Genomic DNA, 12,955 nt, shown 5'->3' on the forward strand with positions numbered 1-12,955 from the left:
TAAAATATTTTTTGAAAATATCATTGTAATATATTTGCATAATGTTACATTTATGGATATCACAATACACTAAACCAATTTCTTGTTTTTAGACAGTTTGGCTGTTCCAGTTTTTCAAAATGACAAGAATGTTGCAATGACAAACTATATGCAGTCACTTTAAGTACATCTGGATTTTTTTGGGGGGGGTGAATTTTAGGGTCCAAATTTTTAATCTTTTAAAAACCATTTTATAAATAATGCCAAGCATACTTGATTGTCTAACTCAATTATCCTCTATATTTCTTGGTTAACTTAGTGCGAAAATAAACATTACACTGTATGTTATTTAAAATATGTACAATTTTAATAATAAAATTATATAGCATAATTAAATAAATTTTGTAACAATCATCTTAAACTGTGTCTAGATTTTCAAAATACTTTTTTCTTTCAAGATATTCCATTCCCCCATCTGAAAAAGAAATTTAGATAATTCAACTTTAGTGAACACTAATACATGTAATTAGTTTCTAGCCTACCTCCACAACCCAAGGGTTTCTGAAAGTAGGAGGGTTATTAGAGCACAGTAATCAATGTTTGTAACAATTGCCCTATTGAATGGCGAAATTGCTTTTGGTTCCTTTGATGTTAAATTATGGATTATTTCAAAGCTTTACTTACACTATCAAGCTATTAGGTATCAACTGATTGCTTAGAAAGATTACTCGCATTTCGGAAAGTTTTCTGTCATCTCCACTGTCACTTGCTGATTTGGAAAGCATGCGAGCACACTCTCCTGTATATGACTTTTTACAGTAACTCATGTGAGTCAGAGTCTTTAAAGTCTTCAAAAAACCCAACAGGTGGGAAAGAGTAAAACAGTGAGAAAGTAGCTCTAACCTCTGAAATATTATCAAAAGTTACTGAAAGATTAATTTTCATCTTTTTACTCAAAGTAGAATAAAACAGTATCATTTTCTCATCTGAATTACATTGCTAGCTCAGGTTACATCAGTGGCAAATTTAAATGGAACATTTTATAACTGTTTCTCTATTTGAATAGTTTTGATAGTTGAGAACTTGGAATGTTAAACTATTCATAAATAATAAAATGGCAGAAAAAAGTCTTCATTCTTAAGGTGACCCACATTCATTAAAAAATGTTCACTCTCGTGGGTTCCTTGCCCTGTAGCCTCCACAGTAGCAGCTGCTTAATCCATAGCCACTACCCCCGAGTAGACGATGGTTGTGCCTCCATGTATGCTGATCCTGAAAAATCTTCCCCAAGGGTTATGGATTTGGCTTAATAAAATGGGACTTGAAAACAAAAATCTGAGAATGGACTGGAATTTGCAAGGTCAGGTTCAGCCAACACTGAGACCACCAAAGTGGCGGGCAGTCTGGAAACCAAGTACAGATGGACTGAATGTGGTCAGATGTTTATGGAGAAATGGAACATGGACAACAGGCTAGACACGGTACTGTGGAAGATCAGCTTACACATGTATTGAAGCTGACCTTTGATCCATGCTTCTCACCAAACACAAGGGGGTAAATGCTAAAATTAAGACAGGGTATAAGCAGGAGCACATCAACCTGGGCCGTGACATGTATTTCAACTTCCCTGGCCCTCCAGTCCAGGGAGCTCTGGTGCTGGGTTTTGAAAGCTGGCTGGGTGGCCATCAGATAAAATTTGAGACTGCAAAGTCTCCAGTGACCCAGAGCAGCTTTGCGGATGGTTACCAGACTGATGAATTCCAGCTCCATGCTAGTAAACAACAGGGCAGAGTTTGGTGACTCCACTTATCAGATGGTGAACAAGAAGTTTAGAGACGGCTGTTAATCTGGCCTGGACAGCAGGAAATAGTAACACTCGCTTTGGAATAGCAGCAGGTCGACCCTGACATCTGCTTCTCTACTAAAGGGAACAACTCGAGCTCTAGCCTGATAGGTTTCGGGTTCCCTCAGACCCTAAAGCCAGGTATCAAACCAATGCTATCAGATCTGCTGGATGGCAAGAATGTTAATGCCGGTGGCCACAAGCTTGATTGAGGACTGGAATCTCAGGCATAAATGAATACTGTACAATCATTTAATTTAATTTAATTTTTTAATGTTTTAAAGTGTTTATTTCTGAGAGAGAGAGAGAGACAGCATGAACAGAGAAGGGTCAGAGAGAGCGGGAGATACAGAATATGAAACAAGCTCAAGGCTCTGAGCTGGCTGTCAGCGCAGAGCTGGATGCGGGGCTCAAATCCATCAACTGTGAGATCATGACCTGAGCCAAAGTCGGGCGGCTAACTGACTGAGCCACCAAGGTACCCCCAATCACTTAATTTTAAACTATTTAGATCATAGCTAGCCTCAGAATTTAGTGCAGCTTTTAGTGTTGTGTGTCTGGGATGCAAGTGTTGGTAAATACCGTGTTAGACCTCCAGGTTAAAGATGATTCAGCTTTAAGATGTTAGCCTTTCAGAAGTACAGAAGAAACCCAATGCCAAATAGTAAAAAAAAAAATAAAAAGAATCCTTTCAGCCATAGACTTGGGTGGAACTTGATGGCTCCTCTAGAGATGTCAGGCTTCTTTTTTATCTAATAATGGCTGCAAGCGGAAGCTGATAATTTGTAGGTACTTTGTGAATTGGTATTGAGTAAATGAATGAAATTACGACTTTCTGAGAGTTGAATTTTCGTCTCCTACCCAAATGAAGGAGAGACTCATTGTGGTGTGTACAAACTCATCTGAAAGAGGCATTTTTTTTAAGACAGATTTTCATGAACTGTTTCCATCTCGGTTCATCACATCATTTACACCAAAAGTCGTCTGCAGGGCATGGTAGCTATTTCTTTTGTGCCATTTTGGGGTGGAGAAGGTGGATGTGATGAAGCCAATAATTTAGGACTTAATTCCCTCTCCCGTTGTGTGTTTTTTTTTTAATTTTTTAAATTTTTTTTAAAAAAATTATTTCTGAGAGAGAGACAGCATGAGGACTGGAGGGTCAGAGAGAGAGGGAGACAGAATTGGAAACAGGTTCCCGGCTCTGAGCTAGCTGTCAGCACAGAGCCCGATGTGGGGCTCAAACCCATGAACCATGAGATCATGACCTGAGCCAAAGTCGGACGCTTAATTGACTGAGCCACCCAGGTGCCCCACACGTTGTGGTTTTTGCCCTTGCACTAGATTATGAAAGAGGTTCTAAGAGTCCCAGCTGTAAACTGACAAGAGTGTCTGTAGTCACATGGTGACAACACTTGAAATCTACATTGGACTTCTATTATATTCTTGTCACTTAGTTTATTTTTTAGTAATTTAATGGGTACATTTTAGGGTCTTCCATTTTGTGTGGAATTAGAATCTCTCCTTCAAAATGCTATAATTAACATCACGTAAAGTAAAAGCTTGTATAAAATATTAAAACCTAAAAAAAGTTCACTCTCTTTAGTAAATGAAGATTTGAAGGGTTCACTAATGGTTTTACCTAGCAAGATAATTTTTTGTGCCTGGATTTATGTGCCTGGATTTATAAATTTAGGTGATATACCAAAAAATTAGCTTAGTTCTGTGAATGATCCCAATCTTTGTGTGTGTGTGTATATAACATTTTATCTCAAATATTAATTATACTCTTCAAATATATAAAATATTTTTCATCAAATAATTTTACTAATAAATTATTTAACTTTTATTTATTGTTCTTGTAGATTAATCTCACTCTTAATTAGATAGCAATTATCTCTCTAGTTTTAATATTATTGGATACTTGCAAAATGTATTGGTCATTACACATTTCATCCTTTAAGGATAAGCTGCTATGTGGGTAATTAGATGGGTAACTGATTTACTGGATTTCTTTTTTTTTTTTTTTTAATGTTTTATTTATTTCTAGGAGAGAGAGAGAGAGAGAGAGCAGGGGAGGGTCAGAGAGAGAGGGAGTCACAGACTGAAACAGGCTCCAGGCTCTGAGCTGGCAGTCAGCACAGAGCCCGACGCGGGGCTCGAACCCACGAACCGCAAGATCATGACCTGAGCGAAAGTTGGACGCTTAACCGACTAAGCCACCCTGGCGCCTCAGATTTAATGGATTTCTTACACTAACAAGGTTACAGAATTCTTGTGCCCTTTCTTTCTTCTTTAAAGATCACACATATACACATTATTAGAAGTTGGACCCAGGTATGAAGAATTCACAATTCTTAAATAGCAATGACAGCTAGATGTTGAGTGTTTATTAGGTACCAGGGACTATTTTATTTACTTTATAAGTATCGACTCATACCTCTCTTTCGAGTAAGGTGAAATGTGTTCTGCATGTTATGCATGAGAAAACTGAACACTGAAAAATTACATAACTTGTCTAAGTTCTTACATTTTGTAAGTGGCAAAGCCAAGATTCATGTCCAAAGGAATTAGACTTAAATACCCACTCTATTAAACATCATGTTATATCGGAGTGCCTGGGTGGCTCAGTTGGTTAAGCGTCCGACTTCAGCTCTTGTCATGATCTTATGGTTCGTGGGTTCGAGCCCTGTGTCGTTGGATTCTGTGCTGATGGCTAGCTCAGAGCCTGGAGCCTGCTTCTGATTCTGTGTCTCCCTCTTTGCCTCTCCCTTGCTCACGCTGCCTCTCTCTCTCTCTCTGTCTCAGAAATAAATAAAACATTAAAAATTAATTAAACATCATGTTATATAGTGTATTACTTTATAAGATATAGTACACCATAAGAAGGAGAAATAACAAAAGTTCAGAAATAGAGATATTTGGGGCTCAAATTAAAATTCTCCTGACAATACAGGAGCTTTATATACTAGGCACTGTATACCACCCAGGTGTAAGACACTTTTAAATTCATTACCTCATGTAAGCTTCAAATAATCTTACAATATTTTTTCTTCAAGATTAATAAAACTGATGACTGGAATTTGAACCCAGGCTCTCTCCAGAATAAGATCATCTTTCTGCTACAATGTCTCTCCTTATTAAATGTAGTAAAGAAAGTGCCTGAGACTGAATTTTTTTCCATGTGATATCCTTCAAAAGTATCTTCTGATTTTAAAATTAAAATCAAAAAGTATTATTAAGTACCGGATGAATTCTATGCTGTTTTGTCATACAAGCAACAGTTTTCAATTTACTGTGTGGTGGTAGCTATTCTCCAATTTTGTCATGGATGTTAGAATGGTATTCACAAGACAACACTTCTCTAAATAAAGATGATTTCTAACTAGTGTATCTTTATACTAACTTAACCAGTCACTAACTAACTTATAAAAGTTAAGCTGGAGTTGGATACTCTGTTATTATTAGAGCACACCAATATATCTAATGACTATGAAATGGGGGCAAAAATAGTAGAAAGATAAATTTTATTTTTGGGTAGATGACAAAATTCTTATTTAAAATAATTTCAGGCAATTAACAAGTAGTATTATCAGTAGTATAATTTTAACTATTTTCACATAAGTTACTTTATATTTAATATGTTATTAATCATTCATCTCCAATAAATTTTTGAAGTAAACACTGTGCATATCAATCTAATTCTAATGGCAAGAATTTAGGCAATTTACACCTATCATGATGAGGAAGTAACTGTAATATGTTCTCTCATTGTACATAATAATAGGACAAGGTGATCAATAGAAATGTCAAACTCATAACTAACTATATTTTCCAGTATTCTGCTAAAAAATCTGCAGGGTATTCTTTCTTATAGTATGCATTAAATATTATGAAAGTATTCATTTTAATCCAGCAATTGTTGCTGAGAATGAAGAACAAAGTAATGAAGTAAGAACTACAATCCAAAAAGATTCACCACTATTTTCATGAACACATCATATAGAAAGTACAAAAACATTATGAATGACTTCTCTGAAGTCTAGACTTGATTAAGAAAACAGTCTGAGAAGAGACAATTCATGTTCAATATCAAAAACAGTAAATGGCAGATACAGACATGACTCAGGCTAGGTGAATCTAAGTCCTGTTCTCTTTCTATAATGTCTTATTGGTATAGTCTCTCACCAAAAACTTCAACAGAAGTTTGCCAATTATTTTGGAATCCATATTAAGCAACACTGATATGACTTAGAGTCATATCAGGTGGATATTGAGTTAGCTCTAAGCATCATGTGAAGTAGCCAGATTTGTTACTAACCATTCTTTTATCAATAAACATAGTATTTCTCACTTGTCACATGCAGTGGAATTTGGTCTGAATAGATATAGCTGTGACCTGATTGTATTGTGATTTTGTTGGACGTAGTGTAGATCTAATGTACCATCAGTTCCTTCTATCTTCTTGTCCCAGAATTTCTTTGCTTTCATCTACATACTTTTCTCATTTCTAGAAAAACATGCCCCTATGGACTTCTAATGCCTCTTAGAGACTGAATCCTGAACTTTCCATATAATTTTATTGTTAAATCTGACTTAAGTGTCTTCATGATACACTTCTACTTTTGCAAAATAGTCAACCAAATTTTAAAATTTAAAATATTCACAATAGGTCAATGTTCATAATGATTATAAACTGCTGTAAATTTAATTGTTTAGGTGTCCATATTTTCCTACACTTTTACTCCATATGTATAACGAATACCAAGCATTTTTCAAACATGTATGATATCTAAAAATACAATGAAATTCCAGACTTGAAATAATTATGATCTAAGGCTTATGGTATATTTTTCATTTTTTCCTGAGAACCCGTGGAAGAAATACTCACATTATCTACAATCTGTTGCACTTTTATTTCATCCAACTAATGGTCATTACTTTTCTCGCTGTACAAATGAGGACAAGGGTAGTTAAACACTTAGCAAAGGAAATGGAAGAGGTCAGATTCAAGCCAGGCATGTATGACTTCTGAGCCAGAGCTCATCAATGTCTATATTACATGCAATAAATAGCTCAACAGATTCCATTTCTAATTTATAGTCTGAATTTTGGGCAGTGACTATAAGTCTAAAAGATTGTATTTATTTTTCTTTTAAAGACATTTTTTAATGTTTATTTATTTTTAAGAGAAAGAGAGTGCCAGAGCAAGAGCAGGAGTAGAAGAGGGGCAGAGAGAGAAGGAGACACAGAATCCAAAACGGGCTCCAGGCTCTGAGCTGTCAGCACAGAGCCTGACGCGGGGCTTGAACTCATGAACCGTAAGATCATGACCTGAATCGAAGTTGGAGGCTCAACTGAGCACCTTAGCTCTCTCATTTCTAATAACTAATTTACAAAGAAGAAATAAAAGTTTTGCTAATTTCATCATTTTACCATACTTACAATTAAAGTAGATGGATATAGTTTAGAGGAAAAAACCCAAAATATTAAAGAAATGGTATGAATCAGAGACATATAAAAAAACTGAGTGAAATATCTCTAAAGTATTTTAAGTAATCTAGTTAAATTTCAACTATAAAGTATACAGTTTCCTAGGCACTAAGCAATAGCTTTCATCACAAATTACTACTGATAAATACTTCTTTAATTTTGAAGGTAGCAGTAAAATGATTTTTGAAAGGGAAATAACTGGGGTGAGGACAAAGAAGAGAGAATACTGAGAAGATAAAAATTACAGAGTAATTGGAAGTAATTGGAAGCTAATTTGAAAACTCCACTTTTGATACTTGATATGATTGTGTGCATCATATAGGGCATGAATGTTATGCATCAATCAACCAACCGTGGTAGCCTACCATGGCCAGATAACTGAAGGAATAGGGAAAATAATAAAATCAACTGAGAAAGGTGTGTGTGTGTGTTTGTGCATGTGTGTGTTTGTGTGCATGTGTGTGTGTGTGTGTGTGTGTGTTGTCCTTATCTTTGGTACACCAAATGCTGAAGAGTTCAGTCATAAAATATGAAAGTGTAGCACTTGTGATTTGAATGCAGCATGTTATGGTATTCACAATTGACATTCTATTAATTTAGTACATTATTTTAAAATTTTCAAATATTTATTTATTTTTGAGAGAGAAAGAACATGAGTGAGGGAGGGACAGAGAGAGGAGGATACAGAATCCGAAGCAAGCTCCAAGTTCTGAGCTGTCAGCACAGAGTCTGATGCCAGGCATGAACCTATTAACCACGAGATCATGACCTGGGCTGAATTTGGACATTCAACTGACTGAGCCACCCAGGCGACTCCAGAATTGACATTTTGATAACTATTTGTGTAATCATCACATCTGCTGAGGGAAATGTTTGGTGGAAGTTGAACTTTCAAGGGCCATTTTAAAACTTGAGGTTCTGGTGGTACGTGGGTGGCTCAGTTGGTTAAGTGACCAACTTTGGCTCAGGTCATGATTTCACGGTTCGTGGGTTCAAATCCTGCTTCGGGCTCTGGGTCCTGCTTCAGATTCTGGGTCTCGCTCTCTCTCTGAGCCTCCCCTACTCTCTCTCTCTCTCAGAAATAAATAAAACATTAAAAAATGTTTTTAAAAAATTAAACTTGAGGTTCTGTGTGGCTGCTGATAGACTGTATTTTGTTCTCTCAAAAGAATGATAGGACAGGTTACTAAAACTTTCAAAGACATCAATTAGGTGAAGACAAACCTAAAACATCATAATCTTCCAAGTCAAAAATTAAGGTCATTTTATTTTGCAAAACATGCATGCTTCAGGTATGACAATAAAATAAATCCTTATCAATATACTATATATGAGAGGCTAGTGAACTTATTTAGATTTAGGGTTAGTATGATGTTCAACACTGCACATCGGAGACCCTGTAATAAGCAAATTAATCCAAAACAAATTATCTTCTGCAGACACAAAAAGGACAAGAAATTGATATATATGACAGTACTTCAGAATTGTTACCATCTTAAAACTTGCTATATTCTCTTTCTCTCAAGTATCAGTTTCTATTGGTCTGAAGTCTTAAATCTTTTGGTTCATACATTTTACAGTTTTAATAAATGGTCTCCTTACTCTTTTGAAAGCCACCATATATCCTTGGAGGCAAAGCTCATTCAAATATATACTAGTATATTTTATTTATTTTTGTGGGGTTTTTTTGGGTTGTTTGTGTTTTTTACTCAAAGACTTAGTGATTTTCTTTTCTACTTAAATTCTTTTTATTTATCACAATACCTAGGTTTCGAGGATTCATTTATTTATAGAAGTGCAACATAAGAAATACAATCTCAGTGATTTTTGTGTTCAATTACTTCTTATAAAAGTCTTTCCAGGGCTCTCTCTTTTTTTTTTTTTGGTCCATATTTACCTTTATTTAGAGCCTTAAATAGCTTTATTTTTGTTTTGATCTTTTGTTTAGAGATAATTTTGTGTATTTTGCCAGTGAAACTACTTTTTTTCCCAAATGTTTACCAATTATCCTTTCACAATAGCCTGAATTAGACCTTATGTTTTCTTCTTCAGTGATTTAATATTCCACTTCTTTCCTGTACAAAATTATCTTTTGAGGGGGTATTTTTTTAGCTTACTACACAATGTTAATTTATTCAAATTCTTAATTTTCAAATATTTTTGTCTACTTAATTTTTTAAATGTTTATTTATTTTTGAGAGACAGAGCACGAGCAAGGGAGGGACAGAGAGAGAGGGAGACACAGAATCTGAAGCAGGCTCCAGGCTCTGAGCTGTCAGCATAGAGCCTGACGTGGGGCTCGAACTCACAAACTGTTAGATCATGACACAAACTTTCCATGATTGATGATCTTTGATCCCATGAAACCTTTAGAAGGAGTGTTTGTGTATCAGATTCAGAGTGCATCAGGTTCAAGATCCTTGCTGCTGGAGTTTACAAGATGTGAAGATATCTTCAGAATGAGGCATTCAAGACTTGAGGGTAAAGTAACCAAAGTTACAGAATAATCCCTTAGTTAATTGAACATATATATCAAATTAAAAAAAATACAATCTTTTTTTTTTTAATTTTTTTTATTTTTTTAATTTATTTCTAGGAGAGAGAGAGAGAGACAGACAGCGTGAGCAGGGGAGGGTCAGAGAGAGAGGGAGACACAGACTCTGAAATAGGCTCCAGGCTCTGAGCTGGCAGTCAGCACAGAGCCCGACGCGGGGCTCGAACCCACGAACCGCGAGATCATGACCTAAGCGAAAGTCGGACGCTCAACCGACTAAGCCACCCAGGCGCCCCCCAAAAAATACAATCTTAATCAGAGTCTGATTAAGTGGTCTAGAGTGAGTATGGGGATAAGTACTATTTAAAGCTCCCCAAGAACTTTTGCTTCCAGAAAGATGGAGTAAAAAACCTATTCCCTATTTCTCTTCCTAATTAAATCTAAAATCCTTGAACATATTATATAAAATATATATATGGAGACCACTCATACATAGAGAGAAGAAGGCAGACCAGCTAGGGACACAAGGATCTGAGGAACAACACATGATGAGCTTCCTGTTTTTGTTGTTGTCTGTTTGTTTCCTTTGCCTCATATATCCTAGATTTAGTGTTGGAGAAACCAGAAATCCAGAAACACCAAAAGATACAAAAAATCCCCGGAAAAAGCCTGTTTTCTTTAGGCAAAGGACTGGGAAAAAAGCAGTTTAGGAAGACAGACAACTTTTAGACAGTAACTGGTCTACTACAGCTGAACACTACAGAAAAACAAGCTCCACTCCTGACTGCCATCAAGGCCAAGTGGAAACCAAGACTTCCTCCTTTTGATATATTCTCCACTAAAAAACAAACAAAACAAAACAAAAAGACTTTCTCCCTCACCAGGTTGTAATTAGGTGCCCCAACCATTTTGCCATATTAGTTTAGAATAGGCTTCTTCTAATATACCTTAGAAAATGTATCTCAGAACTATTTCCTGGGAGTTGAAAGAGAGAAATATTTATCTCTTTAATTATGTCCCATTAGGCACCCTCCTACACTGTTGGTGGGAATGTAAACTGGTGCAGCCCCTCTGGAAAACAGCATGGAGGTTCCTCAAAAAATTAACAATAGAACTCTCCTATGACCCAGCAATAGCACTGCTAGGAATTTACCTGAGGGATACAGGAGTGCTGATGCATAGGGGCACATGTACCCCAATGTTCATAGCAGTACTCTCCACAATAGCCAAAACATGGAAAGAGCCTAAGTGGCCATCAATGGACAAATGGATCAAGAAGACGTGGTTCATCTATACAATGGAATACTACATGGCAATGAGAAAGAATGAAATCTGGCCATGTGTAGCAACACGGATGGAACTTGAGGCTGTTATGCTGAGAGAAAGAAGTCAGGCAGAGAAGGACAGATACCATATGTTTGCACATATAGATGGATTAGTAGGAACTTAATGGAGGACCATGGGGGAGGAGAAGGGGGGAAATAGTTGAGGAGAGGGAGGGAGGCAATCCATGAGAGACTCTTGAATGCTGAGAACAAACTGAGGGCTGATGGGGGTTGGGGAAAAGGGATTGGAGGTGATGGGCATGGAGGAGGGCACTTGTTGGGATGAGCACTGGGTGTTATATGGAAACCAACTTGGCAATAAACTATTAAAAAAATTATGTCCCATTAGAGTAAGGGGTACACCACTGTGTCTTGGTTTTCCTTACTTCTAGGATGCACATTCATGAATTCTAAGTAGATTCGCAAAGTGAGATACTTCAGATTGTGATGTATTAAGGTATTTGAAGCCTACATGAAGCTGATTGACAATGTATGGACTCATGGAATCAAGAAAATCAAAAGTGGGATTAAAATGATCCTTAATACATAATATCATGTAACTAAGACTCAATTCTTCTAGTTACTAGATAAGTTATGGTGAGTAAGTTACATGACCTCTCGTAATGTCACCTCATTTCTAAAATAAAGATTACCAGGAATTCATGAGATAATATATGCCAACTGCTTAACACCATACTACATAATCAACAAATGTATTCCTTTGACTCTACCTCTATTAATTTAGCAGCTAATAATATTCATATATCATATTCCTACAGTGCTTTCTAGTTTGCTAAAACTTAAATATATCATTCCATTTAATAACCATAATAATCCTATTATGTTTCCAGAATAGATATGATGTTTTATAAATGAAGACACAATTTAGCTAATGAGTAAACATTTGTAACTCAAATTCACATTTTTTTTCTCTTCCAATACAGTGCTCTATCCACTACATGATGCCACTAACTAATAATATATTTTAGTTAATTTCAAATTATGTTTATACTAAATTAAATTTTATAAGGTCTCTTTGGGACTATAAGAGTACACATTGGTACAAGTCACTGATCTCAGAGTATTAAAGAGTTAGAAATGATGCCAGGGACTATAGTCTTTTTAATTTTTTTTTTAATATCTAGGAAGGATTGTACTTAAATCATGTGCAAATATAATAGCCAATAGCCATAATGCTTATATTTTCCAAGGAAACAAGTTGCCATACTCCTCACTGGCAATTTCTGTTAGAGTTCTAAAAGATCCACCAACTACATAGTGTCTTTTTATGAATATCATAAACGCAATTCTGTATAAGTTAAATGATGCAACCCAACCAATTTTTTATCTCCATATTTTATAAAGATAATACCATATTATAAAAAGATTTGGTAATTACTCTCCAAAACATTACATCACCTTGAAAGATGAGAGATGGAGAAAGATCACCTCTTCACTCAATTTATAACCTATAAAAGGGTGATTTTGCTTTTCTTTGTTCCCTTTCCTTTTTGATCTGGGTAAAAATGGACTGCATTTTTGAGACTTTCATCAAAAAAAATATTCTCTTCAATCTCCTCCTCACCAGTCACAAAATTGCATTTACTTCTATCTATATTAAAAAGTAATATTTTCTATGTCACAAAAGCAGCCATGATTGAGATATGGAAGGCCCCCCATTCCTCTTCTTTGGAGATTTTGCTCCTAAATTATCTCCCCAGTTTTCTATCCATATACCCATCCAGTAATATTGTTTATTTTGAGTACCCTAAAGAGTATATGGGCATGAGAACATATTTTTATTTTTTATTTTGTTCATTTTAC

At 35.7% G+C, this 12,955-nt stretch overlaps 1 pseudogene; it reads left to right on the forward strand.

Moving 5' to 3' along the window:
* Positions 1-1,264: 1,264 nt before the first annotated feature.
* On the forward strand, positions 1,265-2,034 carry LOC120220959 (annotated as a pseudogene).
* Positions 2,035-12,955: the final 10,921 nt, after the last annotated feature.

This window comes from Hyaena hyaena, unplaced genomic scaffold (assembly GCF_003009895.1).
Source record: "Hyaena hyaena isolate Hyena2069 unplaced genomic scaffold, ASM300989v1 scaffold_739, whole genome shotgun sequence".
Lineage (NCBI taxonomy): Eukaryota > Metazoa > Chordata > Mammalia > Carnivora > Hyaenidae > Hyaena > Hyaena hyaena.